The sequence below is a fragment of the Pteropus vampyrus genome, unplaced genomic scaffold (assembly GCF_000151845.1).
Source record: "Pteropus vampyrus isolate Shadow unplaced genomic scaffold, Pvam_2.0 Scaffold70, whole genome shotgun sequence".
In the NCBI taxonomy this organism is placed as follows: domain Eukaryota; kingdom Metazoa; phylum Chordata; class Mammalia; order Chiroptera; family Pteropodidae; genus Pteropus; species Pteropus vampyrus.
Window position 1 is genome coordinate 239,061 of NW_011888851.1, and position 24,767 is coordinate 263,827.

At 30.7% G+C, this 24,767-nt stretch overlaps 1 protein-coding gene and 1 pseudogene across 1 annotated transcript in view; both read right to left on the reverse strand.

The window, feature by feature from the left end:
• The window catches only part of MGAT4C (MGAT4 family member C), a 660,237-nt gene that overhangs the window by 138,318 nt on the left and 497,152 nt on the right, over nt 1–24,767 (reverse strand). The gene's annotated exons all lie outside the window — the stretch shown is intronic.
• LOC111740955 lies at nt 20,596–20,714 on the reverse strand (annotated as a pseudogene).

Below are 24,767 nucleotides of genomic sequence, written 5' to 3' on the forward strand. Positions count from 1 at the left end.
TTCCGTTGTACATACGTACCACAACTTCTTTACCTAATCGTCTACTGATGGGCACTTAGTTTATTTCCATATCTTGGCTATTATAAGTAGTGCTGCAGTGAACATAAGAATACATAGATCTTTACAAATTAGTGTTTTTCTTTTCTCTAGATAAATATCCAGAAGTTACCACAGGATGATACATTTTATAGATTTTAATTTTCTGTTGACATTATATATCTTATATATTGTTATATATATTAATCATTTAAATATCCACATTTTATTTTTAATTCCAATAATGATTGTATTTTAAACACTTTGTTTTTAATCATTTAGTTCTGCTTTCTATAAATCTGCTAATTTTTGATAGAATGTTAAACCCTGCATATGCAAAATTATAATTTGAGGTTCTGATATCATTATTTTCAGCCAGAGAGGATTTCTTTTTTAAAAGTCTGGCACGTCATTTAATCCATCTTGAATAGAATTGCTTCAAAGATGCATTTCTGCATTTATAAAAAGATTTATGTGGGTTTGCTCTTATCCTAGTTGAAGACTAAAGTACTTACCAGAGCTCATCTTCTTTGGCAGGTCTTGAATTAAATGTTTGTCTCCCCTGTCCATGAAATTAATAAAAGCTCCCTTCAGCTTCTTAACATTTTGACTAAAGTTTAAAAATTAGCAAATACTTAGGAAGGTGTTATTAGGCTCCCTTTTCTGCAATTTTGTTTTTTTTTTCTATGATCTTGGCACCTCAATTTCTGGCTGCCCTAGTAGACATAAATCCTGATTTTTGCTTTTCTAGTCCCAAGAGGCTGATCAAAGCTCTAATCATTTTCTTAGCATCTTCATTCTTTGTACAAATCAGTAAGGAAAAGTGACACAGAAAGTGGTCTCTGCTTAGTACAGTTCTCTTCTTTTCAGGATCTTGATTCCTTAAGTGTTGGCTGCCAAAGCAATTCGTCAATATTTTAAAAGAGATTTAAATTTAAAAAAAAAGGTGTCATAGTTGCTTTTCATGATTTGTTTGTTTTCTAATAAGCTAGTTTTTCTGTACTAGATTATAATTGTATTAGGATATCAATAAAATAAAATGTTAATAACAGGGAATATTGGACATTCTAAAAAATATAAAAGAAACTTTTTGATTTTTATTGTTTTTTTTTTCAATTCTTAGCACCTATTCTATCAAACACAGATATAGGTAACTATATCGATATATGAGAGAGCTGACGTTTAGAAAACAAACATCTGAATGCTCTAATTTTTGAACTGTACATTACTATAAACAGATACAAATATTTTTCCACTTCCACTTGTCTTCTATCTCTCTGTCTCTCTCTTTCTATATATCTATGTCTATATATACACACACATACACAAATACACATATATAACCATAGAATATACATATACATATACATGTATGTATACCAACTATACACACACACAAGTACACATACATACATACCAACAAGAATCACAGAAAAGGTAAAGAAGAAACAGTTGCTTACAGCAATCATTTTCATGTGAATAAAGGACATTTTTGTAATCGCTCTCAAACTAAGATTGTTTTTTCTTTTTCAGTCTCTTGATTCCAGGCTACCTGCTTAATGTAAAAAATTGTTCTTTAAATGACTGATGCCAGGTTGCTATACTTTGTGTTCTGATATTGCACGTTGCTTTTACCTGTATCACCAAGTGCCCTAATTTCATACAGTTTAAATGGCTCCATTGTTTACTTCTATGACCTAAAACATCCCATCAACTAAGGGCAGCCAAAAGATAAAAATAGAATTCTGAGAAAAATATAATAAATAACATTTCCAAATACATGAGTTTTTAGGGAAGAAAGATCCCCAAATAGTTTCAGGTGCTTAAATAATTTTTGTCATGAAAATCTGATCATATGTTTATTGACCATTACCTTGTCTAAAACTTACAGGAATTGGACATGACGTTTTAACGAAGTTACACAAAATTCAATGAAATGTGTGGTGACAGAGTCTACCAATTATTTTATTAAAAAGTTGTCTGACAGGTTACGAACAGTTTTTGATGTCAATTGTTCTTTCCATGGAATTGTTTTTAAGTATTTCAATTTATTAAACATTCCAGTTGATTTTTAATATAATGACTCAATATGTCCAAACTTTAGCACTTTGTCCACATAAATGTTTAGTAAAAAGCAAAATGGTAAAACGATGATTTGATTAAACTGTTTAATCAAAACATTCAATAAAGTAGCTTTAATGTATTTTGTAAATACAAACTATTGTTTGAAATAAGCATATTGTCAATTATGCAAGCTGTCATCATTCAAACAATTTTGAATGATGTGTTTAATTCCATTATTAACATGACCTAGGACCAAAAAGAGTGAGACTTATGTTTAAGTGGGTATTTTTTCTATATTTTAAGTTGTGATTTATACTTTTCACCAATATTAAGATAACAATCTTTTTTTAACTAAAAGCTTCATATAAAGTTAGCTGAATTATTCTAAAATACCTCTTTTATCAAATATAAACACACACGCACTCATATAAACAGCCACCCATATTTTTAATTGATTGCATAAATATGTGTATACTAATAGGGAAAGTTATATTGTATGTGTTATTAATTTACAACTCAACTTTGCAAAGGGAAAACGTGGTTTCCTTTATCAAGTGTAGGTAATTTGTATATATTCACAAGACCTATGTAATTATGAAATATATTTTGGATGGGACTTCTGGTTCTCTCTTTTTTTTTTAAGTAGAGATGATAGATGGTAGGAAGGTTGATAGATGATAGATGTTGATAGATGATAAATAGATGATGATGATAGATAGATAGATAGATAGATAGATAGATAGATAGATAGATAGATGATACTACTTTTTTAAGTGAATATACTATAATCTGGGTTGCCTGAAAAAAGTAGACTGATTCTTAATAGAATTGCTGTTAAGTACAGGCAAGACACCTTGTAGTATCAATTAAAATGTAGAACAATAAGAGTGAAATCTGATAAACATCAAAATAATGTGTTATTTGAGCTATATCTTTTAACTGGCAATTAAATAGAACAAAGCCCAAAAATAAGTAAATTAAAATATTGTTAGGATAACTCAGTGGGAAATGTGAAAATCAGAGCATGGCTTCATATGTTATATTTAAATCTGATCAGAATTTTACCAGAAACTTCTTTTTAAGTGAGGGAATATTCATAACAACATGCTAATGCATTTAGGTTTAATAAAATATTTTTACGCATAACATCCCCAATACATTTTCACTGAAATACATTAAAAACCAATCAACAAGCATTTATCTGGATTATACAGTCTAGAATGTATAAATACATAATACATTACTAAATCTTTCAAACAAAATTGTTTCCTTTTGTCAGTCGTGTCTAAAGGCCATTGAGTCACTTTTTTAAAAAAAATTAACTATATTACAAAACCCAAATAAATATTTTCCTAATCTTATTTTCTATTTATCATGACCACGGTGTTGGACTTTCTGATTTTTCTTTTATAAAGCATTATGTCTTTTCGATGAGTTTATTATTTTAATGGATTTGTATGACATATTTCTCTCATATTTTTATTGTTCATATGCACAGAAATTTCTTCTTATTCCATCAATTCTCATTTTACTGGGGTATTTTTGAATCCGTTTGAATACTAGTTTTTAAACATTTTTTCAGTCGAGATACTCTTGTGGGTAGAATTTTTGCTTTAATTAGAAATGGTGGTTCAGAATGGAATAATTTTTTTTGACATAGTTATGATTTGAGAGCATTTCTCTGAATACTAGCTTTAATGCCAATCATTTGTTCCCCTGTAATAAATGCTCAACACACCAGCACGTCTTCATTCTCACGCTGAAATTTCCTGTTTCCTAGGCACCAAGGGTGGACTCCAGAGTATGCCACAAAGAATATTGGACTTTTGTAAGCTTAGGTATCACATATGGTTCAACAATAGACAAAGACAGCTACATGTGGCAAATGCTCAGTTCTGTGCTAGAATCTGCTCATTTTACTTCACTGGGGTTTTCAAAGAACAAATGCCATCTGTGTGGAATAAAATGTTTTTGAACAGTTTAATAGCCTTACTCATAATGGTTATATTTTAATGATTATGCTGAATTGATCTGCTTCAACATTTATTCAGGATTAAAACATTCTGATAGACTGCTGCTGCTGTGTCTCCAGACCCTTCTTCATGTGGTTATTACTTGTGATACGCCAATAGGAGACATATCATTAACAGAAGAGTGAGAATGCTTGTGAGAACTTTAGGAGTAGAGGAACAATGAGTAGCAATTGGAGCATCAAGGCTTATGACTGAGACAGAGGGAGTTGAAGCAGAGAGAAATAATGTTTTAAGAGACAATTTAGGAAAGAAAGGTGGAATTTTGTTCAAAATAAGCTACATGTTCTGAATGCAGCACCAATGTCACCATAATTTTGTAAAAAAGTTTTTTTTTTAAATTTTCCAAGTCATATTTAATTTTATCATTTATTCTGTCATTCATTCAGCATATAATTAATGTGTTCATTATATCACCAGAGTCTGTTGTAGACACTGGAGATATATTGGTAAAAACAAAATATTTTTTAAAATATCTTCCTTTATGGAATTTTCATACTGGTCTGTAAAATTGATATGTGATAAAACAGGTATCAGAGTTGTCATAAGAACTAATATGATACATGCAAAATACTTGATAAAGTGTGAAATATGGAAATATTAATTTCAAAATAAATGTAACATTTCTTTTGAAGAATGTATGCCATTGTTGCTATATTAGAAAGTAACAAACTCAAATATAAAATCATCTGCTAAAATTTACCATTTAATATTTTTTAAAATGTTTGTAAATTGAGGTTAAAATTTACATACAGTAAAATATATAGCTCAGAAGTGTCTATAAAGATGAATTTTGGCACATGTATACACGATGCTACTAATCACCAAATCAGGATACAGAAAATTTCAATCACCAGTTTTTTTATGATCCCTTTATATTAAACTCTACTCTGCATGGGAAATCTGTTTTTATTTTTAGCTTGTTGATAAATCTAGCTTGTTTCTTAACCTCATAAAAATGGGGTCATATAGTATGTACACTTTTGTGTATGGCTTCTTATGCTCACTATAATATTACTGAGATCCATCTATGTTGATGTATCTTAAGTCATTGGTGAACTTACTGTAGTATTAAATTTTATGAGTATATTACAATTTATCCATTATCTTGTTAATGAACATTTGGTAGTTTCCAGTCTTTGGTTATTAATTATAAAGCTCTCTAAAAATCCTTATGCAAGTAATTTTATGGACTTTTTTTCATTTCTCTTTGGTAAATATCTAATTATACAATGGTATCGGTGTATGATTTACTTTATAAGAAACTGCCAGACACTTTTCAAAAATGGTTGAAAATTTTATACACCACCAGTGTATTATTAGTGTTATGATAGTTTATATCCATAATTTTGGCTGTTGTCATTTTAATCTTAGACATTCTGGTAGACATAAAGTCATAACTTGTAGTTTCAATTTGTATTTCCCTGGTGACTGATAAAGTTGGGCATCTTTCCATGTTCTTGTTAGACATTCGTGTAGACTTTTCCCATTTTTCACCATGATTGACATTTGTTTATACATTTTAGATACAATTTCTTTGCCAAACAGATGCATAACAAATATTTTTTCTGAGGCTGTGGCTTGTGTTTTCAAGAATATAGTTATTTTTCCTATGTTTTCTCCTAGAAACTTTATGACAAAAGCTTTACTTTTACATATGTAGAATAATTTATCTCAAAATAATTTTTATATGTGAAGTAATGTTTTGTTTTCCATTGAACTATGTTGACATCATTGTTGAGAACCAGTTAGTTGTCTATATGTGTCTACTATAGTCTACTATGCATAGACTCTATTCTGTTCCATTGTTCTATTTGTTCATTCTTTTGTCAATAATACATCGTCTTGATTAATGAAGCTATAAAATAAGCCTTGAAATCAAACAGTGAATGTCTTCCAAATTTATGCTTGTTTTTAGTATTTTTCTGACTATCCTAGGTGCCTTCCAGTTCTGGGATGATTTGAGAATTGGTTAATCAATTTGTAACAAATTGGCTGTTGAGATTTTTTATAATGCTTGCTTTGAATCTGTAGAATAACTTGAAGATAACAAATAATTTAACAATATTGAACTTCCCAAACCATAAACATGATTTACCTTTATACAGATTTTCCTTAATTTCTCTCAGAAATGTTTTGGTTTTAGAGATATTGCATGTTTTCCAATAAGTTTATTCATAAGATTTTATGATATTAATGCTATTAAAAATGGTATTCTGTCTTAATTTGCTTGTTGCAGTTACACACATTTTTAGTATATTGACTGTATCCTGTGAATTTTAATAATTTAATATTTATTATATTTTCATATATTTTTCAGAATTTCTTTTACATATTTAATCATGTTATATATGAATAAAGAATGTTTTTATCCTTCTCTTTCAGTCATTATACTAAATTTTCTCCTCATTTTCTTGCTGGATTACACTGGCATGACCTCCAGTACGATGTTAAGATAATAAGAGTTCACGTTCTTGTTCCAAATCTTAGGGGGGGATGCATCAATATTTTGTTAGTATGTAGGATATTAGCTATAGGATTTTTAGAAATATACTTCATTAGATTGAGGAATTTTTCATCTGTTCTCATTTTATTGTGAGTTATTAACAGGACTGGATGTTAAAGGTTGTTGAATGGTATAGTCCCATATTTCCCCTTTATTAATATTGTAATTTAGATTAACTGCTCTTTAAATAGTAAACCAACTCTGTATTCCATGATTAAGATCTAATTGGTTATGATGAATTATAGTTTTTATTTATTACTGAATTCAATTTGCTAACTTTTTTCTAAGGATTTTTTTTTCATTTTTGCTTGTGTTTCAGTGAGTTTCTACATATATTGATACAGTTCATGAAACTCAGCAAACTATGAGCTACTATTTCTTTGAATATTTTTCTGTTCTATTTTTTCTCTCTGTCCTAGAAACATAGCTACTCATAGTTATGTTACTTGATATTTTTCCACATATCATTGAATCTCTATCTAACTTAAAAAAATTTTTTTTCCGAATCTTTGATTTAGATAATTTCTGTTGATCTGTCATTAATTTTACTAATTCTCTTTTTCCCGGTGTCTAAAATGCCTTTTTAGCCCACCTAATCCATTTTCTTTCATATATTGCACTTTTTTTTGTTCTAGTATTTCCATTTGATTTTTATAATTTCCATTTCTTTGAATTTTCAACAACTATTTTCTAATATTTCCATATTTTAGCTCCTGAAACATACTTTAACAGCTGTATTAGAATGATTTTGCTAATTCAAAATCTATCTCATCTAGCAATTTGTTTTTACTGACTGCTTTTGCTGCTAATTATGTAACACATGTTCCTGTTTTCCTTCATAGCTAGGACATTTTTTTAAAAATGCAGTATATTAGCAATGTTACTTTGAGCGGAGAGTTTTTATTTTCTTCCTTTAGATGACACTGATTTTTGTTCTGATAGGTAGTAACATTTCTGACAGATCCTCCTGACTCTTAGGCTTTATTTTTTTAACCACTTTACTGAAGTGTGATTGACACACAAAAAGCTGTACATATTTAATGTATACAACTTGATGGGTTTAGAAATAAATATAAATCTGTAAAACCACCACCAGGGTCTATGTCATAAACATATTCATCATGTTAGGCTTTATTTTATGCTTAGTTAGGGAGGGTCTATTTCTGTTGTCTCCTTAATTAAAGGCTTATGTGTTGATTAAAGGTGATGTCTTTATTCCAACAAGACCTATCTGGATTCTTAAATGAGTTCTCAAGGCAGACTGGAACTCCAATGATGCCAATACTATATGAACTCTGGTATCTTCATTTAGAGCTGAGCTGAATGATAGCTACTATCTTCTAGGTCTAGCAGAGAATTGCTATGAACAGGCAAAACCCAGATCTCAGTTGGAGACCCTTAAACTTCCAGGAAGCATCCTAGAGTCCTTTGGCAAAATTATGTCCTTCTGGTACCCTGCTCAAATTTCACTTGCTTCAGCAGCTCCAAACCCTGATTTTTTCCTCAATATCTCTATGTATAAGTTAATAAAATGTCTCCAGGCAAAATGCCAGATTAAATAGAGGACATGCCTCTATATTTCTCTTCTTTTCAAGGATATTGTTTTAAGACAAATAAACAAAAAGGAATACATATGAATAAATTTTTAATGCATTATAGCTAATCTCTAAACTAACAAAGACCTTAGAATTAAAAAGACAAAGAAAAGAAAAAAATCAAGACATGGTAGCATATTTCTCAACAAATATATATTTCAAGAAATAGATTAAAATTTAAAAAATGTTCAAACAAAAAATGAGAGTTTTTCCACCAGCACACCCTTACTACAGAAAATTTTGACGAAAAGGGAATATTCAATCAGAAGGAAAATTTTTCCAGAATGGCTGAGATATAAGAACAAAATGTGAAAGAACCACTAAAGGGATTAATAAGTGAGTAAGTTTAAATAAAAATTGATGGTATAAAACAATATTCATCATGTCTTTTGGGGTTTAAGAAAAAGAAAAAAATTAAATCAAAATAGAATTAAGATAAAAGTAAAGTTAATTATATGTTATGTAGTATACATAATAGAAAATAAGTGAAAAAGGTTATATAATAGCATGGACACAAAAGTTGATCTTTGTACATAGTGCAGTGTACTAACTCTTTTCTAGAGGTGCGTACAAATCGAAATGTAAAAATTTGAATTCAACAGTTTTCATGAAAGCAATGAATATTAATTCTCAGAGAAATAAGTTTAAATATCAAGTTTGTGTAATCCATGGTGAAATTATAATTAAGTGGAAATAATTTATTATGAAATTTGAGATGTAGAAATTAAGTATGATTAAAATATTTCAGATATAGCCAAAATTATTATTATATAAGCACAGAAAAATTATTTAGCTGTTTGATTATTGAGAATTATAATTAATGCTAGTTGATTTATTCAAAGTAATTTTATCACATTAAAAATTCTCCCTTGAAAAACTCTTAAAATGCAATATTTTAAAATGGAATTTGGGGAGTAATACTTTATCTTTTAATCTGTGATAAAATATATATGATATTTAACATTTCTTTAGTGTCTACATTTTAATAATCTTTTAACAAAACTTGAATTTTAACTAAAAAATTATATAGTTATATGCTAATAGTTTTTTATTCTAAAGATTATGTCTCATTTTAATTTTTTTATTAAAGTACATTTGACATATAATGTTTTATTAGGTTTATATATACAACATGGTGATTCAACATTTATATACCTTATGAAGTGGTCACCACGATAAGTCTAGTAAACATCTATCATTGTACAAAGTTATTATAATATTATCGATGATATTTCCTATGCTATACATTACATCCTCATCCTCATGACTTACTTATTTTATAACTAGGAGTAAATACCTCTTAAACCCTTCATCGTTTTCACTCATCCCCAGACCCCTCTTTCCTTTGGCAACCATAAGTTTGTTCTCTGTAGCTATGAGTCTTTTTCTGCTTTGTTTTTTTTTTTGTTGTTGTTCATTTGTTTTATTTTTCAGGTTCCACATATAAGTGAAATTATATGATATTCTTTATCCCATTTAGCATAATATCTTCTAGATCTATCCATATCTTGCAAATGGCAAGATTTCATTCTTTTTTGTTGCTGAGTAATATTCCAATATACATTTATTTTCTTTATACCTTCAGCTATTAATGAACACTTAGCTTGCTTCCATATCATTGTAATTAATGCTGCAGTGAACATAGGGGCACATACATCTTTTCAAATAAGTGTTTTGGATTTCTTCAGGGAAATACCCCAAAAATGAAAATTCTAGGTCATATGGTAGTTCTACTTTTTATTTGTTTAAGGGACCTCTATAATGATTTCCATAGTGACTGCACCAATTTACAATCCTACCAACAGCGCACCTGGGTTCCTTTTTTTCTATATCCTTGCCGACACTTGTTATTTGTTGTTTTTTTGATAATAGCCATTCTGATGGATATGAGGTGATATCTCATTGTGGTTTTGATTTCATTTTCCTGATGATTAATGATGCTGAACATCGTTTCATGTATTTATTAGATATTTGTATGTCTTCTTTGGAAAAATGTCTATTTAGGTCCTCTCTCCTTTTTTTCATTAAATTTATTGGGTGACATTAGTTAATAAAGTTATATAGGTTTCAAAGGTACAATTCAATAATACATCATTTGCATATTGCATTATGTGTCCACCACCCAAACTCAAATCACCTTCCATCATCATATATTCTTATCCTTATCTACCTCCCCACCATCCCCCTTTCCCTCTGGTAACCACTAAACTATTGTTTGTGTCTATGAGTTTTTGTTTGTCTTGTTTTTTGGTCTTTCATTTATATATTCCCACATAGGAGTGAAATTATATGGTTTTCAACCCTTTCTATCTGACTTATCTTGCTTAGCATGATTATGTCAAGTTCCATCCTATTGTCACAAATGACAGTATTTCATCTTTTCTTATGGTTGAGTATATTTTGCTGTATATATGTAGTACATTTTCTTTATGTGATCATCTACCCAAAGACACTTTTGTTGTTTCCATGTATTGGTCATTGTGACCAATGCTGCAATAAACATCGAGTGCATATATCTTTATGAATAAATGTTTTCAAATATTTTTGGGAGGTAAGTACCCAGAAGAGGGATTGCTGGGTAATATGGTAATTCTATTCTCAATTTTTTGAGGAAACTCCATATGTTTTTCCATAGTGGCTGTACCAATTAGTCCAAGCATTTTTTAATCAAATTGTTTTTTGATGTTGAGTTATATAAGTTCTTTATATGTTTTGGTTATTAACCTTTATAGTATATAACATTTGCAAATATCTTCTCCCATTCAGTATGTTCCTTTTTGTTGTTGTTGATGGTTTCCTTTTCTGTGTAAAAATTTTATTTGAGCTTTGTTTAGTCCCATTTGTTTACTTTTGTGTTTGTTGCCCTTGCCTGAGGAGACATATACAAAAAATTATTTCTAAGTCCAATTGTATTTTGGTTATAAAAAGACTTTACAATTCACTGAAACATTTTTGAACAAGGATTGGTCAGAAAGAGATGGCTTAAAAATAGATATGTTACTCAGTCATAAAAGAGACTGAAATCTTGCTATCTGCAATAACATGGATAAAACTAGAGGGTAAAATATTAAGTGAAGTAAGTCAGACAGAGAAAGACAAATACAATATGATTTCATTTATATGTGGAATCTAAGAATGAAATAAACAAACAGAGAAAACAGAAACAAATTCATAGATACAGAGAATATTTTGATGGTTGCCAGATGGGAGGCAGGTTGGGAGGATAAGTGAAAAAGATGAAAGGGTTAAAAAGTACAAATTGGTAGTTACAAAACAGTCATGCGGATGTAAAGGATAACATGAGAATGTAGTCAATCATATTAACTATGTATGGTGTCAAATGGGACTAGACTTATCAGGATGATCAATTCATAAGTTGTATAAATGTCTAATCACTATGTTGTACACCTGAAACTAATACGATATTATATATCAACTATAATTTAAAAGTTTAAAAAATAGATTAAAAATAGATATAAGAAAATTGGATAATTCTAAGAAGTAAGAATTAAGTTAGGCAGGTAAGTAAAACAATACTTACCAAATGAGTCCTTTATCTTTATATGTTATACTACATTATCCATTGTCCATTATCCAACAGTTATAAGCAGGCTGAAGTGCTGACTGAGCTAAGAAGGTGATAATAGGTATTAGGCCTTTGGAGCAGAAGTTTTGAAAGATGTGCTGAGTTTTTCACATGGGAAGGTGGTATTTAAGTGGAAACCTCTTGATTTCATTTTTTTCCCTTGCTTTCTTTTCCTTTTCTTTCACTTTTACTTTCCTTATCTCTTTTTTGGATTTTCTTCTTTTTTCCTTTTATCCTTTTATTCCTTGCTTTTTACCTCTCTCTCTCTCTCTCTCTCTCTCTCTCTCTCGTTACCATTATTAACTGTATATTATGTGAAAGGCATAAAAATTCACATATAAATACAGTATTTTAAGTGTCATATTGGCATATTCAATATTAATCTCAAGAATCTGGCAAAGTACTGAGAAAATATATGTTTGAATCATAAATTTAAAAATAAATGTTCCTTTTATTTCAGTTTATTTTTCTTTCTTTTTAACACTTCCATGTCTCAGGCACTTTTTTTATGACACTGATAACCCAAACAACTGGGAAAGGCAAAGATATAAAAAGAGAATTAGAAGTTAAATTTTAGTATTTACTAAGATGACTAGAAATGTGGAATCTGGGAAAAGCTTCACAAGTATGGAAAAAATAGAGGGCTAGCATTTACACAGAACCTCTACTGAATTCTTTCTTTCTTTTTTTAGCTCATTTAATGCTCACTACTCCAGGAAGTAATTACTATTGCCTTCACTTCAGATGTGAGAAAAGAGAGTCTCAGAGATTAATTTACCCTTTTCGCATTTGTCAAACACCAAAGACTATTTTTTATACTACTTTGTGTTTAGACGGTTTAGTATCGGTTTGTAGAAAAAGATGATGATGATATTTATAGAAATGATAATAACAATAATACCACTACTAATGAAGAAGGAAGAGAGCAAGAACAATGGTATGTATAAGAACAAGAATAAGATAATTTGCTAACTCTTATATAGTACAGAACAAATGTCAGTTCTAAGGACTCTAAAAACAGTAAATCATTTAACTGTCATAATCCTACAATAATTTTATGTAGCAAGTAGGATAAAAGGTGATAAAATTAAGGCATGTCAAGTGTTGGAAAAAAGTAATGATAAGAACTTCAGTCTTTGCCCTCCATGTAATGATGAATTAATGACAATTTACAATTCATCAAATTCACTAGCAAATATTTAAAAAAATAATATTTACATGGAATACAAGAAAGCATGTGTATGGTAAGAATCACATTATTCAAGTTAATAACATATATTCTCAATTAAGACTAAACGCACAAAAAAAATTGAACTACCTAAAGTTAAATCAACATTGAAGTTCATTCTGGGCTTTTCCTACAAATATTATACTTGACTGAAATGTCCTTAATGCCTCCTTCCACTTGACTAAACCTTTAGAAAGGCTTCTTTCTGTTTCTAGAACTATAGAGATTCTCTCTCTTCTCAGAGAAAATTTGTTATTGTAAAACTTTCCCCTTCTTAGAGATGTAAATCTTTAAAAAATATATTTCTTGCCAAGTTCACAATCTAGGATTGTCTTTCTCAAGGACCTGGGAGGGCATCTCTTTGAAAAGTAATCAACAAGGTGACAGAGCTCTAATCTCTCAGTCTCTGGAAAGGTAAAAGTCTAATGAACTTCAATAGGCCAGAGCCTCATTCCAAGCTGCAAAACTAGAACCTCATTCCAAGTTGCAAAACAATCTGTTGTCATGAAGATATAAGAAAGTTTACTTTTCCTTTGGGTAGGACCATTTAGCAAACACAGATGGCTTTATTCCTGCTCTTAAAACTCTCTAGCCTAGTTTTAGCAGAGTTTATTTCAGACAATTATAGGACATTTGGTCCTTTCCAAAATGTACATGAGCATATTTGGTTCATGCCAAATGGTCTTTGATATTTGGACCTGTCCAAAAGTTTATGCTTAGAAGACATTCCTGGGAATAAATAGCTCATAACATTTATTTTTACTTTTGGTTTACAGGATCATAGATAACAAATATTATCATGTTTTATTGGTCTACTGATTGTGTGTGGCTGTATTGCCAATAATAACCCTTCTTGTCTTGATAACCTAGCTGGTAACGGCACACGGAGTTAGATAGGTGGGTTGGGGTTCCGATCTTTTATAAGAGTGGGATTTATATTAATTACAAATGAAATTTCAAGCACCTTTTAACATGGACTAATTGTCCTGCAAGGGTTCAGACTGCATTCTGAACTATATTCCTTATTGCAATAGCCTAGAACAAAGTCTTCCTTCCTTACTTTTTTGCTTTGACATAATTATAATCCACCAAACTCTGAAGATGTAACATTTTGGAGAGTAAATCTCTGAATGAAATTTAATCCAAAATTTTTAAATTCCAACTGTGTATTTAATGCTCTTACAGAATAGGTTGGTTGTCTCCCAAAACTGGATCTATGTAAGGAGCTAATAAGAGGCTATGTAAGTACAAAATAAATTTGATACATACTTAGAAATTTACTATTTTATTCTTTAACAACTTCATGTATTAGTTTTCAAAATGACTTTCAATTTTTAATTTATATAGACTTGCATTAAAATATGGCATTACATTTTCCCAATGAGAATATTACTATCAGTATGCATAAGAATCCTGCATTAACAGATTTTTATAGCTTAACAAAAGCTCTTGGCATTCTGTGCATACAATTCTCAAAGCAGTTCATATTTCATATTCACCAATACTATACAATAATAACAGGATTTACATTATTTTTTCTCCAAATATAGATAGCACTTAATGAAAGTTATGAGAATTACATAATTAAAAATTACATGTGTTACTGTCAGACATTCTTCTATAAAAAAAAAAAACCCTGTAAAGTATAGTGAAGATAATTCTAGATTGTGATTTACATTAGTAATACTTTCAAAACCATAATCTTTCAGTATTCTTTAGCCTTTGGAATTATTTTCTTTTAAGGAAAATATGAATAGAAAGATATCACAACTTTGACATAGTGTTTACATGATCTTTATATTTAGTTCTAAATTGCAATAATTTTAGGACTTTTAACATTCTTAATATGCTTGGCATTAGCATCAGGTTTTAGGACACATAAAAATTTTCCCAACTTCATGTTTAATTAATTTAAACTATTTTTAAATCAATTTTTATTTCTCAACTTGATTGTAGGAAAAATGATCTATAGTTTCTATCTTCCTGTGAACAGAGATTCAAAAGCAAAACTTAGTCATTAGCAAGAAGAGAGGCATGAAAATAAGGAATCTAGCTTGGCACAAATGAGAAGGTGAATATTCTTCACCGTTTCTAATTCCCACAAGTTCTCAGTTCTCTATTCCACAGTCACCAATGATGAAGGTGAGAAAGGACTTTATTATTCCATAAACGACAACAAAAAATCCTCTTAGGTAAGAGTTTTGAAATATTGTTTCTGTGGTTAAGATAGAAATTCTAAATACTTTCACTCATCTGTCTTCTATCTTGCCTCTTAAAAATTATGCAGATCATGATTCTGTTATTCTCTCAAAGAAGAAGCCTGAAAATTTAGGCTCAATTTTCACTTTCCTTTTTCCTGAAACCGTTTTGTTCCCCCACTTTATTGACCAAGCCCATTAATCACCATGTCTTACCAATTTCAGAATATTCTATTTGAATCAAGGATTATGAACACAGATAAATATACTCCATTTAAGTATAGTAGGCAATTGGTTTGATTTAGGTGTCTGTATTTTTCTTCAATGGATATGTCCTAATCAAGTTGTGATGTTAATTTTTACCTTCAATATAAATCTCTTTTAAGTGTCTGAATTTACATTGGGCAAAGACTGACTTGCAGGTATAATGTTCAGCAACTCTCTGACAACAATGTGGAGAACTGTAGTAAACAGAATTGTTAGTAATAAATAAGATAATTATAAAGAACTGTGATGTCAGATGTCAGTTTCTGTCATTTCCTCATGTTGGAGGCTTGTCAGACTGGCATCATCTGACATTCACTCATAAGCTCAGCTTTAGTCTACATTTAGGAACACTCCAGATAGGATCCTCTTGGAGTTCTTGTGTTCTAGCCCACTAGGTTCCAACTAGGAATCAATAAATCTACCTAGGAGCATTTATTAACTGTTTTCAATTTTAAAATACCTAATGCACAATTATCATTTATCTTTAAAGCATAATTTACCTATAGGCTAAACATCTTTGCATTTAATTGAAATTATATCAATTATGGGTATTATCATTTTACCTTAGATTTCACTCCAGAACAATACTTATTTTGGTTTTGGATGTTTACTTCATCATGCTGTCTATCTCAGGATAATATAGTGTTAAACCTGGCTCATTCATTTGACAGAAAGTTGATAAACAGTTAATATATTCCATATCTTGTGCTAGGCACTGGGGCTAAAAAAGTAGCAGACTTTATGTGGCTTTCAGTTTGTTCTTAATCTGATTGGGGAGAAAGATATGCCAACAATTATGCCCTGAAGCGATTAGTATATCAACACAGTTCTATTAGAACATAGAGCACAGACAGCTAACTCAGAATGAGCAGAGAAATTGGGAGTAACACAGCAATAAGCCTCTGCTTCCATTTGTCTTTGAAAGAAAAAAAAAGTATTGTAGCTATTTTTGTTCTCAGCTTGTTCTTTCTGTCTTTAATTGCTTGTGTCTTCAATGTCTTTTAAACTCCTTCTACTAGTTTCTTTTGATGTTTGTACTCTGCCTACAGAGGGAGCTGACCTAGATGAAGGTTTCTTCTCTTCTTACATGACTACCTTATTTTTGCACCTATTGAAAAGTGAGTCTTGTTGGTGTGATCACAGCCATTTTCTTTGTCTACTAAAGTAGAATCTTTTTAAGACTATCCCCAGATCCATGTTTAGTTCCTCAAATTTTGAGCTACTGTGTATCTTAGGAGTTAATAATAGTCCAGGTATTTTCTCAGAAGCTATGGTCTTCTTAGAAGAGGACAAAATTTTATGCTACCTCCTAACATTTTCAACAAAGAATGACACTACTTTCCTAAATTAAAAAATTGTAGCACTAGCATTCTCAGTCTTTTATGGCTAGAATGGAGATGAGAAAAATAAAAGGAAGAATAGCCATCTCATTTGTATATCCACTAAATCATCCTTTTTAAGTATAGGTTTTCCTTTAAACAGCATTTCAGCAAACTACCTATGAAACAACCCTAATAATAGTAAGTATTATACTAAATTTCTTATAAAATATTTATTTTGTTATCACAGTTTTGAATATGGAAGATATAGGTCTTTGAACAAAACAGAATCAATGAAAAGTAAATATAGCCATTATCTGACAGTAAAAAAAAATCACTGTGACACTATGTCAGAACTCAAGATTAAAAAAAAAGGGAATGAAAGAAATTTTAATAATTGTATTTGTATTGGAGTTTACTTTTACCACCTAATTGATATTTTCATATAAATTATGAATTGTCATGTTTCATAGTTATATGAAAGCTTTAAATAGTTACTTTATTAAAAAGACACTTGTTTCTCATTAGTGAAATTATTATTTCTGTAAGTTGCAGTAAAATTCCTTTCATAAACTGTGCCTTTAAAAATAAGCATTAAACAGTGTGTTCTGTGGATTCAGCTTGACACAGTTCCCCATGGACTTCAGGGTGTGACATCTCCTTTACCAGCTCAATAGCTAAACTCCTGGAACATTAGCTTTGTGGGCTGAAGGATAAGAGAATTTGTGGCTGGAGGATATCTTTTTTAATTTACTTGAGATATCCTGATAATTTTGCCTTTCTGGTTTTTGGCATCAGTGATCTAAATTAACAGATCAATTGGGGACAGAAACATGCACTTGTCAAGTTCTTTCAGAAAGTGAGGCTGAGACCTAATGCCACTTCTCAAGAATTGCTGCTGCTCTTCCCAGTTAAGGCCACCCATAGTGGGATCACTATAGTAGAATGTCAGGTTCACAGACACAGGGCAAAATGGCTGCCCATGTTGGTACCATATGGTAAGTCAAGAAATTAGGTATCTTTTTGGCATTTAATAAAATAGTTTTAAATTTCACAGTGAAAAGAAATAGTGAATACCACACTGTGTTCTTTCACTGTTATATATAGTAATTATATCATTATTCTCCAGGCGTAAGGAACAACAACCATCATAAAAGTTTATGCTTCATGGTTCTCTAGCATAGATTCATTAAAAGAAACTAGATTATCAATCTGAAAATGTACTGAGACACTAGCCATTTTTTATTCAAAAATCATATGTCCCAACATTCATATATTCCATATCCATGTCGGGATATTTATGGTATGTGCTTAACAGGGACTTTTATACCTCCAAAGCAAAGTTAAAATTAAAGAAGACACACTGAGGCCATTTGAGGGAAATAAGGTTTTGGGAAGATAGGAAAAGAAAAATTTTAGATCAAGTTTTAATTTTCTCTCTCTGTGACTGCCTAAAGTCAAATCCCCATTACCCATTAACTAAATTACTGTAAGTGGTCTTCCTGCTTCTATTAGGTGCCCATGTAATCTGTTCTTCACTTGAGGGCCTCTGTGATCTTTGTAAAAATGAATCAGATTATGTTGCATCCCTCCTTAAGTTCCTAATGCACTCCATAGAGTACCCGCTTTTCCATGGGCTTCCAGGCTCTACAACAAATTTTCTTGGCCCTACTTCTGTGATCTCGTTTCCGACTACTCTAAAAATTAAAATTTAACTTTGAGTGGTAAACACACAATGAAATATGCACATGACTACTTATTGAATTGTACACTTGAAACCTATATCATTTTATTAACCAATGTCACCCCAATAAATTTAATTAAAAAAATAGAAAATAAAATAAAATTACTCTTTATAATCCAAGTACACTGAATTTCTCTGTGCTTCTGTAACTCTCCAAGTGCTCTCTTGTTTCTGCATAGGATGTAACCTCTATACAGACTCTTTTCATTCTGGATTACGTTTGTCATTCTCTCTTCAGATCAAATCACCAGAGAGATCTTTCCCTGACAGCCCTCATTTAGGTCACCTATACTAATCAGTTTCTAACACATTATCCTGTTTTATTTTCCTCAAGATATTTGTCACTATTTAATTTTTTTATTTACAGTCTACCCTTTTGAAAGTTTTATAAAGGTAGGGATCTTGTCTTATTCATTGCTTTATTCCCAATGTCTACAGCATTACTTGAAACACAGTATATGCACAAAGAATATTTGCTGAATGAGAAATGTAAATTCTTTTATTTGAACCCAATAGTCTGATTCTAAAGTTAGGTCGAATTGTATCATTTACATTTCTCATAGATTCTATTCTCAGATTCTGTGACCTCAAAGGGTCTTCATGACATCTCTATTTCCTAATCCTGGAAGAACTCCACATTAGATTTTGAATTATGGATTCAAAATAGGTACTATTTTCTATAAGAATGCTATAATTTATAAGATCTGTGTATAATACATTAGGATATAAATATATTTCAATTAAAAGTAATCCAGAGATATATGGATATCATCCCTGATATTCCTTTTCCCACACACTACGCATTTTGTATATGTAAGTTTGTATGACAAGATCTAGGATTTTAAAAATCAGTTTCTGGCACTGTCTATGATCCTGTGATAATGAAAAAGCAAGATCTTTCAATAAAAAATCGGATATCTTTGCATCTTCCATTTTGCTCATCAGCATACAACCCTCCCACACACCTGAAAATAATATTTGCAATAAACTTGCTCATTAAAGATTGTTGTATATAAATTTGTGATTAATAACGTATAAGTCAGAAATAGGAATTCTCAAAGAAACTGTTCTAGTACACATCACATAGGCTTAATTCACAGTATTTAAAAAAAAAAAATATAAGCTCTCTGAGAAAGGAAAATAAGAGATCAGGAATACAAGTCTTCTTTTTAAAAGAGAATCAGCTCTGATTTAAGAAAACCTGTAATGCAGATCACATAGAACTCAAAGTATATTTAAAAATCAAATGTAGTATTTTAAATGCATCCTTTTGTACAGATAAGAAAACTAAATTTATGAGCTTTTAAGCTAAACAATGAGCTTTGGTTAACTGAAAATAAAATTGAAACAAAGGGCTCAAGTAAGACTAAATTTAATTACATTCTGTTCTCCATCAAAAGTGACAGATTTTTCTATTATATTTTCCTGACATTGAATGGAATAAGAAAAAGTCTCTTATTGTCATGCTGTTTTATTGCAAAGCCTGTTTCTATCTAAATTATACCTTTATATTTGTATGGAAATCAGTTTGAATTGCGTGCTTGAATTAATTATGGAACAACAAAAAAATTTCTACTAGCTAGGAGATGAATTGTACTTAATTCTAATCTCTTCAGAAATAATTAAACTCAAATTGAACTTTTAAGATTTAAAAATGTTATTATTATTATTATTCCTTTCTCACCTCTCAGTTTTTTATTTTCTCCCCCTAAAATCTAGATATACCACAGTGGAGTCTTAGATTTTTAGACTTAGCACTCTTCTTTGTGCAGATGTTAACAAGAAGGTTAAATAAAATAAAAGTGCTTCTAATAATTTCTAATTCTAAATAAAATACATCATTTTAAATACAAATTCACTAGGCAAATTTGTTGGTATTCACTAAATATTTTTTATTATTTAAGAAAAATATGTTTTGTTTTGTTTTGTTTTGTTTTGTTTTTTACACGAGGCAACCCTTGGTTGACCTCACAGATTGCAAGGACTTTGTCAGTTTACAATCCTTTATTTTTTTACTTTTTATGCCTACAGCACCTGGTTTTCCTAGGTGGTCTCCCATCCAGGTACTAACCAGGCTCGACCCTGCTTAGCTTCTGAGATCAGACAGGATTGGGCTTGTTCAGGGTGGCATGGCCATAGATTCTACTCATTAAATATTGATTGAATTGAATTTTAGTGGGAGGAAGAAAACAAAACAAAACAAAATCACCTGCATGTAATAATAGATTTATGTAATTTTATAATACGTAATATTTTATCCATAGCTACTGGAGATATAGTATCATAATGTAAGGAATACACAGTCTGTTGGCAGAAAGGAAAGAAGTGTATACAATACGATATGGTAAGTACTATGATAGGAGCAAGTTTAGAATGTGTACAAAAAAAGCTTCCTGGAAATTTAAACTGAAGTTTAAAGAATGATTAAAAATATGAGATATATTTGAAGAGTAAGAAAAAATGTGTGGCTGGAATACAGTATATGAATAGGAATTCCTGGGAATTTGTATTTACTGGTGAGGAATTTTTATTTCTCTTCCTAACACCTGGAAATAACTCAATTCAGGTTAAGTTACATCTCTATCTCTGTAAGCCTCTAACATTTTTCTCTCCTCTAAGCCTCACCTGAACTCATTCTTACCTCGCTGAAAATTAGGAGCTATTAGATGAGAACTTTCAGATTACTGCTCCCCACTTCAACTCAAATCACCAAATCTACCAACTAAACTACCTACTCAACCATACATTTGTCTTCCCTCCTCTTGAAGGAATTTTGTGCCCAAGATCAACTCTTCTACTTAATAATCTGGGTTTCATCCCCTTACACATATTCATTTTGCAATTGATTTTACTTTCTCTTCAGTGTTACTAGCATTTTCCCCCATCTCTATTATAATGTTCACATCAGAATACAGCTATTATGTAATGTCTCCCCCTTCAAAGAAAACCTCTTCTGACTCCACAATACACTCCAACCAGTGCTCCATTTCTCTGCTTCTGTTTACAGAAACATACACACACACTTGCATACATGCAAGTGATCGATATTCATTATTTTACTGTCTTTTCCCACTCTTTGTAAACTCTCTCCAAATAAGGTTTGTTTCCATTATGCTAGTAAAAATTCTCTTGTCAAAGCCACTAACTGCCTCCAGGTTGCCAAATCCCATGGTTTTTTCTAATTTTTGTAGTCTTTGATAAACTCCAAAGCTTTTGATACATTTGATCACTGCCTCCTTCTTTATTTTATTTTCTTTATTCAGCATCAAAGATGTCATCCTCTTCCTTCTGTTCCTCTCTCAATGAATATCTAGTCTCCTTTTCTGATTCTTCTTCATTGTATAACCTCCCAATAATGATGTGGACCAATACTGAGTCTTCAACTAGAATTGATATCTACATACTATGTATAGAATTCAAGAACTTCACCTCCATTTCCATAATCTTAGTCCATGCCACCATCATCTCTCACCTGATCTACTTTTGCCCTAGCTCTTTTCATCACATCCCCAATAACTGTCTTCTGTTTCAGGATGTGCCTACCCCAAGGCATTTGCTCTCTGTGCCTAGAATAGTCTTACCTAGATATTTGGATGCCACTTTTTTCACATTTCTGATGAAAATCCACCATGTCAGAGAGATCTTGATATGACATATTACCTAAAATAGCCTTTTTATCCCCTTATCCTGCTTTATTTTCTTTACAGCACTTGTCATGACCTGATGTAGTTGTTATTTTTCACTGGTATTCACTAGAATGCAAAGCATAACAAAAGCAGACTTTGTTTTGGGTTTTTTTTTTCTGCTATATTCTTAGAGTTTAGAACTCTGCCTACACCAGAGTTACCACTGAAAAATTCTTATTAAATTGTAAGTCTCACAAAATGGGATAGAAGAGACAAAAAGATAATTTGGTATTCAAAAAGAGGGGAAAAAAGAAAATAAAACAGAATAAAATAATATTTTTTATACAGCTGAGTTTAGTGTGTTGGGATCCTAATCAAGTATTCAAAAATTCACAGTCGTTCTTAGGAACTATGTTGGATTTGCCTATTTTTCTTTTGCTAAATTGAGTTTTCCTTCAACTACAACAGAGAAGGTAGATGGGGTCTTTCTACTTCTGAAAATAAACATATTTCTAATGGTAAAGTGTTTTAGATATAAAATGTAACCTCTTTAATAGGTCCTTATATTTCATCCTTCACCCCATGTATACACACAATCCCAATCCTCTGACATACACACAATATAAATGTCTTAAAATGTTCTGAATCTCTTCATGACAAGCTTCAAACACTCATTCAATCTCCTGCATCATTACCTTCACCAGACAGGCATCGCTTTCTTTGTATTATATGAAAAAATTAATTGTTTAACTTCATGGGTTTTAAAACAAGTCAAGTTATTTAAGACTCTACATTTAAAAATTCAAACAGGAGTGAGCAAACTCAGTATAATTATTGAAAACTAAATACATTTTGTAGACTCCAAAAGGTTACCACTAATATGCAAAGGGGAGCAGGAGTTCAAAGAAGTGCTCTATGAGTGATATCTCTGTTCTTAGCAGAACCCAAGGCATATAGTCATGTGCCACTTAACGATGAGGATACATTCCGAGAAATGCATCATTAGGCAATTCTGTCTTCTTTGAATGTCATAGAGTGCATTTACACAAATCTAGATGGTATAGCTTACTACACACTTAAGCTATATGATATAGCCTATTGCTCCTAGGCTACAAACCTGTATTGCTAGTTACTGTACTCAATATTATAGATAATTATAACACAATGGTATTTATATATCTAAACATATTAAACATCAAAAAGGTATAGTAAACGCATGGTATAAAAGATTAAAAATGGTATACATATATAGAGCTCTTTCCGCAAATGTAACTTACAGGACTGGAAGTTGCTGTGGGTGAGTCAGTGAATGAGTGATGAATGAATGTGAAGGCCTTGGACATTACTGTACACTTCTGTAGACTTTATAAACACTGGATACCTAAGCAACACCAAGCTTATAAAACTACACAAGTTTAAATCAAGCATGAAAAAAATGATGCTATCAAGAGGCATGGACAACACAATATGTATAAGGCTGCTGATGGCATAACATGGCATACTGCATTATGGCAATTTTTTTTTATATAAATAGAAAGAATATACTCTAAAACAATAAGTATGGTAAATACAGAAATCAGTAGCAAAGTCATTTATAATTATCTAGTATCATATATCATATTAAGTATATATATATACTGTACATAATTATATGGGCTATCCAGTACTTTCATATGACTCCCAACACAGTAGGTTTACACTGAAACCAACACAGACATGTGAGTAATGTGTTCCACTACAACATCACAACAGCTATGTTGTCACTAGGAAATAGGGATTTTTAGCTCTGTTATAATCTCATAGGCCCATTGTCATATATGTGGTCTGTTGTTAACTAAAATGGCGTTATGAAGCTCATGGCTGTATTTAGTTTTTAGATACAAGCTTGATTGCCTGATAATTAAAAGAATTGTGTATCTTAAATCTGTTCCAAATGTTCACATTTAGAATTTCAAAGCCTTCCTGAGCTCAGTAATCATCCCATTGGGAATAATGAATAAACAGATAAATAAAAATGAGATGCAAAAGTGGTCAGAGCATAAATTTTCTGGACCAGGATATTTTTGACTATCTTCACTGGTTTCTTTAAAAAATATAAAAATATATTAGACAGTTTTAGTAATAAAATTGGACTTGTCATATCTAAAAATTGACTCTAAAAACCATGGTGATTATGAAATAAGAACACAGGACCCAATAAGGGCTAATTTATATAATGAAAAACATTAAGTTGTACAGTTTTTCTTTTTTTAAGCAATATAGAGAAAATTTGAGATAAAAAAATGTAAAAGACTAAATAAAAATTAAAATTCTAATAATTTTATAATAAAATAGTGGGCCTGAAAAAAATGTTTTTTTTCTATACCAGTGATGCTTATACAAGAGTGGGAGATGGGGCTTAGGCATCCAGAGGAAAAGAGTCTCCAGAGCAAAATTACTAAAGAATAGGATTTTCAGCTATATTGTGTTTTTTAACATCTATTACTAAAATGTCTTGGACAGGATTTACTCTAAATCATCTTCTGAAAGAATTTACAAACTCATTTCTTTAAGTATTCCTTTAATAAT